This window comes from Schistocerca cancellata, chromosome 4 (genome assembly GCF_023864275.1).
Source record: "Schistocerca cancellata isolate TAMUIC-IGC-003103 chromosome 4, iqSchCanc2.1, whole genome shotgun sequence".
NCBI lineage: Eukaryota > Metazoa > Arthropoda > Insecta > Orthoptera > Acrididae > Schistocerca > Schistocerca cancellata.
The window spans coordinates 574066084-574083665 of record NC_064629.1 but is presented as its reverse complement, the minus strand read 5'-3'; positions in this window follow the sequence as shown (position 1 = coordinate 574083665).

The following is a 17582-nucleotide window of genomic DNA, read 5'->3' as shown; positions in this document are numbered from 1 at the left end:
GGCACAAGAGATGGAGGGAGAGTAAGAGGGGACAGCCGCTCAGAAGGTGGGAGGGGGAGGAGAGGGAGCCCTGAGGAGGAGGCAGGAAGAGGGGGCTAGAGTTGGTAGGAAGGGTAGATGTCAGGGCGAAGCTCATCATCCGGGAGGGGTAGACGGTGGAAATTGTGTTGGGAAAGGAGATGGAGGGTGTGGAGATGGAGAGAGGGAGGGACACAACGGTAAAGGCATGGCAACTGGTTGGGGGTGGAGAGGAAGGGAGACACCAGGGGCTGAGGGGGATCAAGGCGGCGGACAATATATAGTGTGTTCAAGAAAAAGGAGAAGGTTGGGGAAGGGGATGAGGTCGTAGAGGATGCGCGTGGGGGACGGAAGGCGGATGCGGAAGATGAGGCGGAGTGCATGGCGTTCGAGGATTTGGAGGGCTTTATAGAACCGGGGAGGGGCAGAAATCCAAGCGACGCTGGCATAACAAAGGATGGGGTGGATCATGGATTTGTAGGTGTGAAGGATGGTGGAAGGATGCAGACCCCACGTCCGGCCGTACAGGAGTTTCAGGAGGCGGAGGTGGTTGTGAGCTTTGTTTTGGATGGTAAGGAGATGGGGAGTCCAGGTGAGGTGGCGGTCGAGTGTGAGGCCAAGGTATTTGAGGGTAGGAGTGAGGTGGATAGGACGGCCATAAATGTTGAGGGAAAAATCATGGAGGCAGAAGGAGCAGGTGGTGCGGCCTATGATGATCACCTGGGTCTTGGAGGGATTAACACGGAGGAACCACTGGTTGCACCAAGCGGTGAGTTGGTCAAGGTGGGTTTGGAGGGTATGTTGGGACTGTTGAAGGGTAGGATAAAGGGCTAGGAAGGCGGTGTCATCAGCGAACTGGAGAAGATGAACAGGAGGGGGAGGTTTGGGCATAGCAGCAGTGTACAGGAGATAGAGGAGAGGGGAAAGGACAGAACCTTGGGGCACGCCAGCAGAGGGGTAGAAAGTACGGGAGTTAGAACTGTGGATAGTCACATAGGAGGGACGATGGGAGAGGAAGGAAGCAACGAGATGGACAAAGTTGATGGGGAGAGCATAGGTCTGGAGTTTGAAGAGGAGCCCGGGATGCCAGACACAGTCATAGGGGTTCTGGAGATCAAGGGAAACAAAGATAGCAGAGCGACTGGAGTTAAGTTGGAGGGAAAGAAGATTGGTAAGGTTAAGGAGCTGGTCGTCGGCAGAGAAGGAAGACTGGAAGCCACATTGGGTAAGAGGAAGGAGGCGGTGCTGGTTAAGGTGGCGGTGAATACGGCGAGAGAGGATGGCCTCAAAGACCTTACTGAACACGGAGGTGAGGCAGATTGGACGATAGGAAGAGGTAGCAGAGGGGGGTTTGTTAGGTTTAGGGAACAGCAGGACATTGGAAGTCTTCCACAGGTCAGGGTAAAATCCAGTGGAGAGGAGGACATTGTACAGGGTAACAAGGACAGACAGGAAGGATGGAGGGGATTCCTTGAGGTGATGGTAGGTGACGCCATCATGACCAGGGGCAGTGTTGCGTTTGGAGTGGAGCACGAGTGTGTGTCTTGCATGGTGATGGCAGTGTTGATGTCTGAGGGGGTAACCGATCCAAGTACTGGAAACTAGGGGCTAGCAGCGTGACAGAGGTGTCAGTGCGGGCTAGGACGGTGGGGAAGAGGGAGTAATCAAAATGGGGATCGTCAGGGATGGAGAAGACCTCGAATAGGTGGGAAGCAAAATGGTTAGCCATACTGAGGTTGTCAGGAAAGGGTCGATCGTCATAGAGGATCGGGTAATGCGGGGTGAAATGGCTACCAGTAATTCGGTGGAAGGCTGACCAGTACTTGGAGGAGTTGACAGGGAGGGTGGAGTTGAGGCGTGTGCATGTCTAGCGCCAGTCCTGGCGTTTCTTTGCTGTAAGGAGGTTCCGGATATGTTGCTGTAATTGCCGGTGTGGGAGTATCCCGGTCACGAGTGCGGAGGAAGGAGCGGTAGAGCCTGCGGGATTCACACAGAAGAAGGATGGCCTGTGGAGGAAGCGTAGGGCGGTGAGGGTGCATGAGTTTGGCAGGGACATGAGCCTCCACAGCATCAGTGATTGTCTTTTGAAGGAAGGAAGAGGCACGGGTGATGTCATCAGGGTGGTGAAAGGTGAGGGGGTGGCTTTCAACCTGTAAGGCAATGGATTCCCGGTAGGCATCCCACTTGGCACGGTGGTAGTCATGGACAGACTTTGGAGGGGCAGCTGGGCGGGTGGCTGCAGCGGCGGGACGGGTAGAGGAGATGGTGAGAAGGACAGGGAGATGGTCACTACCGACAGGATCGAGGACATCAACGGCAATGCGACCAAGGAGGTTGGGGGAAGCGAGGATAACATCGGGGGTGGAGTTACTTTCAGGACGGGTGTGCTGTGGGAGAGGAACAAGGTCACCATGGAGGGTGGCAAGGAACTGATGCCACCGCCAAAGGGTGGCAGGGTCACGGCTGTGGATGTTGAGGTCAGCGGCGATCACATAGGTGGAGAAGTTACGGTCAACATGGGAAATTAAGTCAAAGGGGAGAGGAGCTGTGGGGCGGATATAGATAGTGACACAGGTGACGGTGAGGGAGGGAAAAAATAGGCTGAGGAGAATGTGTTCGGTCGGGTCATTGAGGAAGGGTTGTAGCCCGACAGGGAGATGCCTGAGGTGGCCTATAGCGACCCCGCCTCGGGCTAAGGGAAGGGGATTGTCAGTGTGGTGAAGGAGATAAGGGGAGATGCGGACAACATGGTGGGGTTGGAGGAATGTTTCATTAAGGATGAAGGAGTCAACCTGGTGCTGGGAGAGGGTATGCATGAAGAGGTATTTGTTTTCAGGGAGGGAGCGAATGTTGAAGTAGAGGAGACGATACTGTTGACACGCCATGAGGTTGGGGGTGGGAAGGGTGCGGGAAGGGGAGAGAGGGGCTTAAACGAGGGTATCTAGGTGGGTGAAGGTAAAGTGGGCCTGGTTGTGGGAGTATGTGGCGTAGGTGTTTAAGTGGAAAACTGAGCGGGCGGCAAGGGAAATCTGCTGGAGTGTGTGGAGGCGCTGGAAGGGGTCCCGCGAGACTTTTTTTTTTTTTTACTTTATTGTTATTTTGACACCTGAGCAAGCAGGTAGGCTGGCAGCAGCACAATACGCCGCTCTTCAGCCGAAGAGAGTACAAGGAAATAAACAGAGAAGAGACATCACTTAGAAAAACGGCGGGAAAAAACAGTAGACTCATGAACATAAAAACACAAGAAGCCATTCACTCTCGATGACAATCCACACTACGAACTGTTGACACGACGCACAAACACTGAAGAAGACAATGGCACTGGTGAACAATGGAGTGTGACGGCGAAACTGAACACTAAACACGACGGCACACACGATACACTGATGGCGATGATCTCCGGCGCGCGAATGTTCACTCAGCGTGTACGAGTCCGGGGACCTGCCAAGAGAGGAGGTGGAGGAGGAGGAAGGGGGCCCGCGAGACCCACATTCTCACCTTATATGTCCACACACTAAGGGGTGTCACAACACGTGTGTTGCACTACTGTTGAAATAGCTCGTTAATATTTTATAAATTTTAGACTTCATTTACTTATTTTAAAGTTTATTTGTTCTAATATTTGCCGTAAAAGTAACTTATTAGTGGATTTTCATTAATCTCAGTCTTTTTTCCTGTGTTATTGACTCGAGTGGTCTATTATTTGTGAGTCTGCTTTCGTCGTTCGTCTAAGCTTCGCGCCTCAGTAGTGTGTTTACATTTTGCGGCGTGCACTGCAGCTGTAGCGGTTATAAGCTAAGTACTGACAAACTTATTTGTGCTCTGTAATACAGTTATTAAATTTAATAGATTTCAGCGGTGTTGCGTGCCGTTTGTGGCGAAATAACGACTTAATAAACTTTTGTAATCGTTCGCTCGCTGTGTTTTATAGAGTTTTCAGTGTGTTGTAGTCGTTTAGTAAATTTCGTGCTTTAGTTTTCAACTGACGTTTATTATTCTTTCTAGTGAAATATTTCAGTAAAATTTTCATTTAGCGTTTTAACTTCGCTTAGTGTTACAGTGGTCGTTTTAATTTTTTAGTTTTAGATAATAATTTTGCGAAGTTTTGCTGGTATTCGTAGCGGCTGTGTTGTAGTAGTATTAATACAAGAAGTTGCTTTCTTAGTAGGCAGAGAATTTCGAGAACATTATTGTTAGTTCTTAAATAGTTCTACTGGTGTAACTGAAGCTTGGTAACGTAGACGTATAGTTTTTTTCAGTAACTGTAAAATTTTACCATGAGTGAAAAGTGTGGGCTCTGTCGTAGGTTTGTGAGTAGTGGATTACGGTGTGGGATTTGTTCAAAGTATTTTCATTGGGGGAATCCAATGGGGAAGCCAGTGGTCATTTTAAGGAGATCCTCTCCTGGGAATGTAGAATCTGTAGTAGAAACAAGTTAATAGAGGAGCAGGAGCGTAAGATCTGTGCCCTTCAGGTGCAGTTACAATGCGCAAAGGAGGAACTAGATAGGTTGAGGAGAGTGAAGGGTGGTGGGGAATGGGAACTGGTAGTTGGCAAGAAGGTAGCTAGGAAGAGGAGGTATTCAGACAGTTTTACTTTGCATACATGCAATAGATACGACCAACTGTCAGAGTTGAGTGAAGAGGAGCCTCGTGTAGCCGTAGATCTAGGTAACTTGCAGCAGTCCTCAGCAATTAGGAGGCCTAGGTTAGTTGCAAAGTCTAGCAGAAAGAACGTTCTGCTGTTAGGTAGTTCCCACGGTAGAGGTGTGGGCCAGCAGTTGCAGGAAGTGTTGGGGAGTGAGTACCAGGTCACCAGCATTGTGAAACCTAGTGCAGGGTTGGCTCATGTGACTGAAAGCATAGGGGAGTTATGTAAGAATTTTACGAAAGAGGATCAGGTAGTGATAGTGGGTGGAGCAGAGAACAGCCTCGATAGGGACGGGGAATATGATGTCAGTGGTGACTTGGTTAAGATAGCTACTCAAACTGGCGGCACTAATGTGCATTTCGTGCAACTGTTTCAGCGTCATGATCGGCCTCACCTTAATGTGGCTGTTAGGCGCGTTAATGTGGGGCTGTGGAGGGCACTGATGGCGGAGGGCATGGATCACATCTCAGTGGTGCCAGTTGGGTCTATCAGTAGATGAGGTTTCACTAGGCATGGCCTGCACCTCAGTAGGTATGGGAAGGGGAGACTGGCTAAGCTTATAGGTGACAGTGCAGTGGGTGGTGGTGGTGGTGGTGGCAGTGGTATCACTCATGGAAAAATTCCTGTAGTAGTTGGTGTTAGAGCTGCACCTTTTTTAGACTGAAGTCAGCTGATACGTATACCTGCTTAAAGAAGTGCCTCTAACTAAGGTCTCACCTCCAGAGGATGTAATGTTTCCAAGTAGTGAAGGAATTGGCATATTTCATCAAAATATAAGAGGTATTAGAGATAAAGTTAGTGAACTGCTAATAGATGTTAACTCTGAAATTATTGGTATATCAGACCACCACTTAAATAATTTGATAATTCAGAGGCTTCCTTTACCAGGCTACAGATTAGCTGACTGTTTCTCAAGGAGTTCCTTGCGGGGTGGGGGGAGGCTCTGTACGTAAAAAAAAAAAAAAAAAAAAAAACAGTATTTCATTTGAGTCCATAGACGTATCACGACACTGCACTGAACAGATATTTGAAAGTTGTGCAGCATTAGTTGAATTTAGTGAAACTAATCTTCTAATTGCTGTTGTTTATAGGTCCCCTAACTCCGACTTCAGAGCATTTTTGCTTAAGCTAGAGAGGGTTCTTGATTCACTTTGTAGGAAGTACCAGAAAGTAGTTATATGTGGTGACTTCAATATTAATTTTGTACATGATTGTGCAAGAAAAAGGATGTTGATCTCCTAAATTCATATGATCTGATACAAACTGTGTTTTTTCCAACTAGGGTGCAGGGGAACAGTAGCACAGTCATAGACAATATTTTTATTCATTCTTCATTACTAGATGGGCATTCTGTTAGTAAAAGGGTGAATGGCCTTTCAGACCATGATGCACAAATTTTAACACTAAAAGGTTTTTGTACTCAAACCAATGTCGTATTTAATTACAAACTACGTAGGAAAGTTACTCTAACAGCAATAGAGAGTTTTTCAAAACTTGAACAAGAGTGACAAGATGTTTATAGTGCCGATAATATAGATGATAAATACAATGCTTTCCATAACACATTTCTCATGCTCTTTGAGAGTTGCTTTCCATTAGAACATACTAAACGCGGTACTAGCAGTAATGGACAGCCCGGTTGGCTAACTAGTGGGATAAGGATATCATGTAGAACAAAGCGGGAATTATATCAAAATGTTAGAAGTAGTCACAATCAAGCTACAGTAGCCCATTACAAACAGTATTGTAAGGTGCTTAAAAATGTTATTAGCAAGGCAAAAAGTATGTGGTATGCAAATAGAATAGCTAATTCACAGGATAAAATTAAAGCCATATGGTCAGTTGTGAAGGAAGTGTCTGGTCAGCAGCACAAGGTTGATGATATAAAGTCAGTTCGCAGTAATAATATTTCCGTTACTGATAAATCAGATATATGTACAGTATTTAACAACCATTTTCTGAGCATTGCTGGTGAATTAAATAAAAATTTAGTTTCTACAGGAAACCATATGAATTTCTTAGCAAATGCCTTTCCGAGATTGACGTCTGAAATACTCCTCTGTGATACAGACAAGAGGGAGATTGAGTCAACAATTAAACCACTGAAGACTAAGGACTCTCATGGTTATGATGGAGTGTCTAGTAGAATATTAAAGTACTGTGCTGTACATGTTAGCCCTGTATTTAGCCATATTTGTAATTTTTCCTTTAGGAATGGTCAGTTTCCTGAGCTATCAAAGTACTCAGTAGTAAAGCCGCTTTATAAAAAGGGAGAAAGGGATAATGTAGATAATTTTAGACCTATTTCTATGCCATCAGTGTTTGCAAAAGTTATCGAAAAGGCTGTGTATGTAAGGTTAATTGATCATTTTATATCACACGATTTGCTATCAAATGTACAGTTCGGCTTTAGAAGTCGTTTGACAACTGAAAATGCTATATTCTCTTTTCTCTGTGAAGTACTGGATGGACTAAACAAAAAGTTTCGAACGCTTGGCGTATTTTTTTATTTAACAAAGGCATTTGACTGTGTTGATCTCACAATATTGCTCCAGAAGTTGCACCATTACGGAATAAGGGAAGTAGCTCACAATTGGTTCACCTCTTACTTTAGCAACAGGCAGCAAAAGGTCATTATTCACAATGTTGATAACGGCTGTGATGTGGGATCTGAGTGGGGTACTGTCAAGTGGGGCGTGCCCCAGGGATCAGTTTTGGGGCCGCTCCTGTTCCTTATTTATATAAATGATAAGCCCTCTAGTATTATTGGTAACTCTAAAATATTTCTGTTTGCTGATGACACTAGCTTGGTAGTAAAGTATGTTGTGTGCAACATTGATTCGGTTTCAAGTAGTGCAGTACATGACCTTAGTTCATGGCTTGTAGAAAATAAACTAACGTTAAATCACAGTAAGACTCAGTTTTTACAGTTTCTAACACACAATTCAACAAAACCTGACGTTTTAATCTCACAGAAGGGGCATATGATTAGTGAAACTGAACAGTTCAAATTCCTAGGTGTTCAGATAGATAGTAAGCTGTTGTGGAAAGCCCACGTTCAGGATTTTGTTCAAAGACTTAATACTGCCATTTTCACTATTCGAACGGTATCGAAAGTGAGTGATACTTCGACACGTAAATTAGTCTGCTTTGCTTATTTTTATTCACTTATGTCGTATGGTATTATGTTTTGGGGTAACTCTTCCCATTCTCGAAGGAAACGGGCGGTTCGGGCAATAAGTAGTGTGAGTTCACGAACCTCTTGTCGACCTCTGTTCACGAGTCTGGGTATTTTGACATTGGCCTCTCAATATGTATATTCCTTATTGTCGTTTCTTGTTACCAATATTAGTTTATTACCAACAATAAGCAGCTTTCACTCGGTTAATACTCGGCAGAAATCAAACCTCCATTTGGATCGGACTTCCTTAGCTCTTGTGCAAAAAGGTGTGCAGTATACTGGTGCATCCATTTTCAATAAGCTGCCACTCGAATTCAAAAATCTTAGCAGTAATCCACGCGCTTTCAAATCGAAACTGAAGAGTTTCCTCATGGGTCACTCCTTCTATTCTGTCGAGGAGTTCCTTGAAAAATTACGCTGATTCTCATTGTATTGCTGATAACGTTTGCTTAAACTTATGGACTGATTTTCTTTCAGGTTCATGAACATTTATATTTATCTGTTATCACTTTTATGTTGTAAGTTCATGTACTGACACGTTCCATGACCTTGGAGATTTGCTCCTCAATTTGATCCTACGGAATTTGACATGTAAATAAATAAATAAATACATTCGTAGTGTCCCACCCAACACACTCATTAGTCGTGGAAGACATTCTTACCAATTCCCGTAAGAGTTCGGAGAATATGTGTGCATCCGCACAGAAGAAGGTCATGGCCGGTATTGCCAGAACTAAATACTTATATGGATATGGTGTCTGTTCTTTCGGACACCGTCGTTTTTGAATGTTTGACTTTGTTGGCGGAGCCGTATCACCTCTGCTTGCACCGTTTCTTCAGTATCAAAGTAAGGACCACGAAGGTTTCTTTAAGTTCTGGAGAGAGACGAAAATCGGAAGAGGCCAAGTCGGGACTATGTGGAGGATGATAGATGACAGTGAACCCAAAGCGTCGGACTGTTGCAGATATCGCCGCGGTCGTGTGTGATCTAGCATTTTCATGCTGGAGGAGAGAGTTCTCCATGTGTGGATGAAGTCTTAGAATTCGATATTCGATTACAGCACGCTGTTTCTCACGCGCCGACATAGTTACATTACGCACCGCCATGTTACACGCTACAAATTGTAGCCCTCTAGCGGCAGAGAGACCCTAATATGTAGACATGAAGAATAAAGGTGTAGAATATTAATAACATTTGTTTCAGTTAAAAAGTTCCAGTAGTTTTCGCATAAAAACTCGGAGGCTTTACTTTACAGCACGCTCTCGTATGTAGGAACTAAGAACTTAAATGAAAAAATTACTGAATACAAAAAAGAATCGAAATAACATATAGAAAGAATGGCCGATGAACATACTATAATAAAACTGCTACAATACACCCTTAAAGGAAGAAGAACCGTTGATAGACACAAGAGCAGATGGTTGGATCAAGAGGCCGTAACGGACGAACTAGTCTAATGTTTGAAGGAGGAGAAGAACGGATAACAAATGTGCATTATGACGGACGAAGTGACAGGCCCAGTATCCAGAGCGATGAAACGATGCTACAAGTGAAACAAAATCTACGCTATGAGCAACGAGTGAGGATTTGTGCTCTGGCTAATGAGTTTCCTGATGTTGGATGCACCACCATTTACATTAAAGTCACAGAAAAGTTCGGATATCTGTGTGCAAGGCTGATACCAAGATTCCGAACCGGCCTACACAAAGAGCAAAGAATGTCAGGCTAGTGAGAGCTTTGTGCCGATATCGAAAAACAGAGATAATTTTCTTTCCCACATTGTTACTGGTGGCGAGATGTGGCTATCCTGCACCAAAGCAGAATAAAAACAAGAGTCAATGAAGAGGCGCCATTCATATTCGACAGAACCAAGAATTTCTAGAAATCTCGTTATTTGAGCCGAAAAATCATGGGTTCCGTTTTCTGGGACAGAAAAGTGCGTTCTTTTTGTTGGTTTCAGTAAGTGTGGATCATCAATTGCAGCTGACGTTTACATCTAACCGCTCGCCAGAAACGTTCCATCCAAATTCGAAAGCGCTAGGAACTATCGGCGGGATAGTCCTTCACCACGATAATGTACGTACACACACCAAGGATAAATTTCAGCATTTCCATTGAAAGAACTCGATCACCCGCCGTACAGTCCCGACCTCACACCCAATGACTATTTACCTGATCTTGCACTTGAAACAACAGCTTGTTGCACAATGGTCTAAAAATGATGATGAATCAAGACCTCCGTTGTCAGCTTGTTTAGTTATCAGGCGGAGAAAGTCTGAGCATAGGAGTTGAAGAAGTTAGTGCTGCGTTACGAAGAGTGCTCAGAAGTGAACAGAGAATGTGGAAAAATGTAATAGATTTGTAGTAAACTAAAACTGTCAATAAAAGTTTTCTCTGTCGAATATATTTTTTATGTTCAAACCTCTCTTACTTTAGTCCTCTTATATACAGAAGCACCCCATTTACGCACAAGCCTCGCGTTGCCCCCTGACATGCGCCTAGAGAAGTGGGTGGGTAACAGTTCTGGGCGTAGGTGGGCCAATGTGTTATTCTGAATAATATTTCGATTACGCACCATATCCCCTTCGTAATGTCTCACGTAGTTGTGAGCTCTTTTGTTCCATGCGCGGCATTTTGTGAGCGTTGAAAACTGGTCAGCTTGAGTGAGGACCGGCACAGAAATCATAGTCTGTAGTTGAGCATGAGCTTAGCTTACTGCTGGAAGCTACATTACTGAGCATGTTACTAGGTTCATTTGGCAGGTAATGACAACTCTGTAAGAAAATTTAATTCTGAAAGGAATACAGGAAGCTTAAAATTACTGATGTTCAGCAGCTTTTATAGGTAGAACATAAGTGATTTTTTTATAATAACATCAAGTGAAGCTCGTATAATGAAAATTTATTTATAGTTTTAGTTTTGCTGTACTAGTATCGGGCTTTACGTCCATCTTCAGCAGTAGGCTAACAGAAGATTGAACCAAAACTAATTTTTTAGGACGACTGACAACAGCTGTTAAGCATTTTATGAAATGCATGACACGCAGCTGTGTATTTATCCTTTATTGTCACTACTGCTTTTTGTTAATAACCATCATCACAGCATTAACCAAAACTGCAAAATATAGACAGTTGCTATCACGCATTTCAAAAAACAAAGGAACCAAAACTATTGCAAAATGACATTACCAAAAATACACTCCTGGAAATGGAAAAAAGAACACATTGACACCGGTGTGTCAGACCCACCATACTTGCTCCGGACACTGCGAGAGGGCTGTACAAGCAATGATCACACGCACGGCACAGCGGACACACCAGGAACCGCGGTGTTGGCCGTCGAATGGCGCTAGCTGCGCAGCATTTGTGCACCGCCGCCGTCAGTGTCAGCCAGTTTGCCGTGGCATACGGAGCTCCATCGCAGCCTTTAACACTGGTAGCATGCCGCGACAGCGTGGACGTGAACCGTATGTGCAGTTGACGGACTTTGAGCGAGGGCGTATATTGGGCATGCGGGAAGCTGGGTGGACGTACCGCCGAATTGCTCAACACGTGGGGCGTGAGGTCTCCACAGTACATCGATGTTGTCGCCAGTGGTCGGCGGAAGGTGCACGTGCCCGTCGACCCGGGACCGGACCGCAGCGACGCACGGATGCACGCCAAGACCGTAGGATCCTACGCAGTGCCGTAGGGGACCGCACCGCCACTTCCCAGCAAATTAGGGACACTGTTGCTCCTGGGGTATCGGCGAGGACCATTCGCAACCGTCTCCATGAAGCTGGGCTACGGTCCCGCACACCGTTAGGCCGTCTTCCGCTCACGCCCCAACATCGTGCAGCCCGCCTCCAGCGGTGTCGCGACAGGCGTGAATGGAGGGACGAATGGAGACGTGTCGTCTTCAGCGATGAGAGTCGCTTCTGCCTTGGTGCCAATGATGGTCGTATGCGTGTTTGGCGCCGTGCAGGTGAGCGCCACAATCAGGACTGCATACGACCGAGGCACACAGGGCCAACACCCGGCATCATGGTGTGGGGAGCGATCTCCTACACTGGCCGTACACCACTGGTGATCGTCGAGGGGACACTGAATAGTGCACGGTACATCCAAACCGTCATCGAACCCATCGTTCTACCATTCCTAGACCGGCAAGGGAACTTGCTGTTCCAACAGGACAATGCACGTCCGCATGTATCCCGTGCCACCCAACGTGCTCTAGAAGGTGTAAGTCAACTACCCTGGCCAGCAAGATCTCCGGATCTGTCCCCCATTGAGCATGTTTGGGACTGGATGAAGCGTCGTCTCACGCGGTCTGCACGTCCAGCACGAACGCTGGTCCAACTGAGGCGCCAGGTGGAAATGGCATGGCAAGCCGTTCCACAGGACTACATCCAGCATCTCTACGATCGTCTCCATGGGAGAATAGCAGCCTGCATTGCTGCGAAAGGTGGATATACACTGTACTAGTGCCGACATTGTGCATGCTCTGTTGCCTGTGTCTATATGCCTGTGGTTCTGTCCGTGTGATCATGTGATGTATCTGACCCCAGGAATGTGTCAATAAAGTTTCCCCTTCCTGGGACAATGAATTCACGGTGTTCTTATTTCAATTTCCAGGAGTGTATAACGCGAAACATTTTCAAAAGCATACAGTACTTAACATCTTAAGCATTCACACCGCATAAACTGCATTACACCCACATGATTAATCACATTCTATCGAAAGTGAATGAGGTGATTGTTAAGGCACAAACAAAGCAGTGGTCCAACACTGAAACACATAAGTTGAAAAAAACATTGAATACGTTACTAAGTACCAGGTGATCAAAAAGTCAGTATAAATTTGGAAACTGGATAAATCACGGAATAATGTAGAGACGTACAAACTGACACACATGCTTGGAATGATATGGGGTTTTATTAGAACAAAAAAAAAATACAAACGTTCAAAAAATGTCCGACAGATGGCGCTTCATCTGATCAGAATAGCAATAATTAGCATAACAAAGTAAGACATGATGTTCTTTATAGAAAATGCTCAATATGTCCACCATCATTCCTCAACAATAGCTGTAGTCGAGGAATAATGTTGTGAACAGCACTGTACAGCATGTCCGGAGTTATGGTGAGGCATTGGCGTCGGATGTTGTCTTTCAGCATCCCTAGAGATGTCGGTCGATCACGATACACTTGCGACTTCAGGAAACCCCAAAGCCAATAATCGCACATACTGAGGTCTGGAGACCCGGGAGGCCAAGCATGACGAAAGTAGCAGCTGAGCACACGATCATCACCAAAGAGATCTTTCACGAGTCTAGCAATACTTTGTGTGTTTTTTTTGTTCTAATAAAACCCCATATCATTCCAAGCATGTGTGTCAATTTTTACCTCTCTATCTACATTATTCCGTGGTTTATTAAGTTTTCAAATTTATACTGCCTTTAGATCCCCCGGTATATAGTGCTTGTGTTGCAATGGTCTTATACCAGAAGTCAGTATTCTGAAAATTCTTCATTTCGTGATAGAATGGAAATACATTCAGAAAATGGAAAGTGTTACATCATGAAGCACCAGTGAGACGCTTACCAAACTTTGCCATCTTGAGGAATTTCGGGCCAAGCCTGAAACACATGCTGTGTCATTTCACGAAGTCTGCGAGCTGGAGGCTCGTATGAAAGTATACATCCTCCCATCGCGTCCCAGACATGGTCCATGGGTGAAAAATCAGGGAACCGAGCAGTCCAGTCAAGGACCTGTATACTCAACAATGGTTTGCGGTGTGAACTATGGAATCTGGTGCCCTTGTTATGAAGCATCTGACAAGAGGGATTACCATTCTTGCCACACACACTGGTGAGCATTCAGCCTCCTTCATCAACAACCAAATCAGTCCTGTTGTTATTTCCAATAGCTTCCCACACCGTGAATTCAGAATTTGGAAAGCGTTGGGTCTTGAGAGTCCTTTCTTCCTATGAGTTTCCACCAGGTCAGCTACAGACATGTTTGCATTCGTCCGGCGCCACAAACAGAATCGAGACTCATCGCTGAACACCATAAAATGCCACTCAGTGCTCCACTTGAATCCGGCTCTACGTCTTGCAAGTCTCTGTTGTGTATTATGGTGTCAGCGGTAAACGACGCATGACAAGTCGAGTTCTGAACCCAGGTTCCAGTAATCTGTGCCGGACGGTTCATGGTGACATTCTGCCTGTAACTTCTATCCGGATTTCAGCTGTTATCATCAGTCTATTCGTTAGAGCCAGTCAAACAATCCGAAAATCTTCTCGTGGTGCAGTCCTTTAGGCAGGACCCGTGCCTACTAGAGAACAGAAACGGGGCGAGTACCTGTCTAATGTTCGGGTAGCTTACCTCACAAATCAAGGCGCCGTTGTTTCATCAGTGCTGACAAGCTTCATTCGTTCCCGCTTTACTTCCCAACCATCTCGCATCAGAGAACTGTGGCGCTGCGGTCGCTTCATACTCATCGACTCGTCCTCTCTTAATGAAGCATGCTGGAGTGTAAGGACTTGCTGTTTGCACGGAAGATGAGTACACGATATTGCTGCTGAAGTACAACTGACAATGCGAAATCACCGACTGTCGGGATCAGATGACCTTTAACGAAACTGTTCTGTGAGGCTGTGGAGGGTGTAAGACGAAAATTAATTATTGCAAAGTACACAATTGCAAATGTGTTCCAATAGAGGAGGAGTGATATCTGGAGCGAATTTCACACGATAGTCCACGCTTCCGACGGAAAACATACATATTTCATCCAGCGCAAACAAAATGATTGCATTCTTGTTTATTCTACTCCCATCATGAGAAAACATATGTGCTGCGTTAAACGAAATCTGGGCGCAGGGCAACGTCACTGTTACATCCCTTATATCCCTATGACAAAAAAGTGCGCTACGTCTGTTTTCATTCGGTCATGGTAACTTTCATTTTTGGGCTAACAGCGAGTTGTGTGGCTTATCATTCATTTCAATAATTTACGTTAATAATTAATCATTATTTCGAGCTCGCACTTTATGTCATGTATTCTGGTACCGTCGTTGCACACAGGGTAAAGCCTCGAAAGTGTGTATATGTCGGCGTAATTGTGAGACATTCTCTAAATAGATATTAAACTTTAAAATAAATTTACAGCACTCTTCGAAAAAGTTTTGTCTATGTAAACATATGTACAAATAGAACCATACTCACGGCTAACCGATCAGTCGTTATATTGGTATATAACTTGCTTCTGTAATTAAGGCAGGTCGGACACTTTGTGACATTTCAACTTGCACTTGAGAATGCCTATAAAGCCGAAATTATGATTGTGTGGAATAAATCAATGGTAATTTACAATTTAATGGCGGGAATTTCCTTCAAAACGGTTTGAGTATATAGCGGTATACTGTGAGTCCGCAGTTATATTTGCGAATTCGTGTACTCGCTCTCCTTTCTGAGTGAGTCGAGTCCACTTGTACCCGACAACAGCTTCAGGTGACGAGTGGGCTGCGGCGGAGACTCACGAGTCTAGTCTCCGGGCACACGCAGACGGCGAGTTCGGAGATGGCGTCGCAAGACTTGCTGGCGAGTATACGGAGCTCATTTCAGATCTCTAGTGCCTACTCTCCTTGCCACATTGTGGTCCTGAGCCCATTTCGTGACCAGCAGTTCTGCAGTCATTGTACTACAGCTAACTGTCTGTGAGGTCTGTAGGCGCGGTGCTCCTGTGTTCTTCATGCCAACGATTCAGCCTTTCTCAACGTCCGAAAGATACCGATAAGCTGCACATACATTTCCTCTAGGTATACTGTGTTGCAATCGCCACCTGAGAAGTTCCAGTGTCGTTAGACACACCCAGAAAACATCGTCGTACTCACACCATTCATCTGTAGCAACGTTTTATTCTTTTTTACTAAAAAATGCTCGCATAAGAATGAAATTTTAGTAAATGTATGCCACAGGCATGGAACTACTACGGTATGGGTTTGGTAGCGCTCGATCAAAGTCTTCGTGGTGTAATACTTCCTATTTTCATCAGTGCCTTTAAAACGAACTAATTGCTTCCTTTTTAAGTCACCTATAGCTGTAATCACACGCACTGCAAACGCGACTTAACCAGTGATTTTCATTGTTTCTAGGGTGAGTTATTCAGTTAAGTCTGTGGTTTATCTTTGAACTTAAAAAAATGTAACGCTGATGCAGCAGGAAATTTCGTGTCACATATTGCAGGGATGGACTATTTTTTGGAGCTGTAGCTCTGGTCGGACACAGTGTCAAAAATTTTCGGGAATTGCGTTGAACTCGCAGAAGCGGGCCGGTGGATGTGGGCCTTCCTCAATTTAAAAATGCAAGTTCCAGCACGTTCATAATTTTCTGAAGTTTCCTCGATCTTTGTAAAAGAAACCTGCAATCTCTAGAAAAGCGATAGAGTCAATGTCAAGGGAGCATAGTGTGCATGAACTATCCGTTACTTTCCCCTGCAGTGGACACTAGGTTTTTCCGGGCAGTTCCAGGTTTTGACGTAGAGTAGACAGGAGTGACTATCCGGTGGCAGCTTTGTGCTTGGTGGTGCAGCTAATAATTAGATAGAGGATGTGTCAGCTGGACTTAATGAGGTTCTATGAAATGAAGATAAACGTTATTGCTAGAATTAATACTGAAGTGTCCCATTGTATATCTGTTTGACTTTGAATACAGATTAAGTCACTTCCGTCTACAATTCTTACAATGATCAGCCAGAACGTTATGACCACCGACCTACTATCGATATAATCACGTCCCGGCGATAGCAGAGCCGCCTGGCGAGGAATGACTGCTAGTCAGACAAACACACGGTGCATGTAGTATCAGTGAGCGTGTTGTCCGTGTGGAATTGGGGAGGTGCGCGATTTATCTGAGTTTGACTGAGGGCAGATTGTGATGGCCAAGAGGCTCGGCGCGAGCATTTCGGAAACAGCTCGTCTTGTTGGAGGTTCGAGGAGTGCTGTGGTGAGTGTCTTCAACACGTGGCGAAACCAAGGTGAAAGCACGTCCAGGCGCCGTGGGATTGGGCGGCCACCCCTCACTACACATGTCTGACGTCATAGGCCGGACAGACTGGTAAAACATGACAGGCGGCGAACTGTGGCGGAACTAACATCAGATTTTAATGCTGGGCAGTGTACACGTGTGTCTGAACACAAAGTGCACCGAACACACCTAATGGTGGGCCTCCGTATCCGATGACCCATGCGTGTACCAATATTAACACCACGACATCGGAACCTATGACTGAAATGCGCATGTGGCCATCGATACTGGACGTTGGAGCAGTGGCAGAGTGTTGAATGATCTAATGAATCTCGATACCTTCTTCATCATGCCGATGGAAGGGCGCGAATCCGTCCTCTTCCAGAGGAACAGTTCCATGACACCTGTACTGGGGGACGGACATAATCTGGAGGCGTCTCCATCATGCTCTGGTCAGCATTCACCTGGGCATCCATGGGTCCAGTGGAGTTCGTACAAGGCACCATGACGGCCACCAGGAATATCATATTCTGGTACACATCTTCACGACGATCATGTTTCCAACGGCAGTGGCACTTTTCAACCAATAAATACGCCATGTCACAAGGCTAGGAGTGTGATGAAGTGGTTCGAGGAACACAGTGGCGAGTTCTAATTTATGTGCTGGCCATCCAACTCGCCAGATCTGAAGCCGATCGAACACATGTACGATGTGATTGAACGTGGT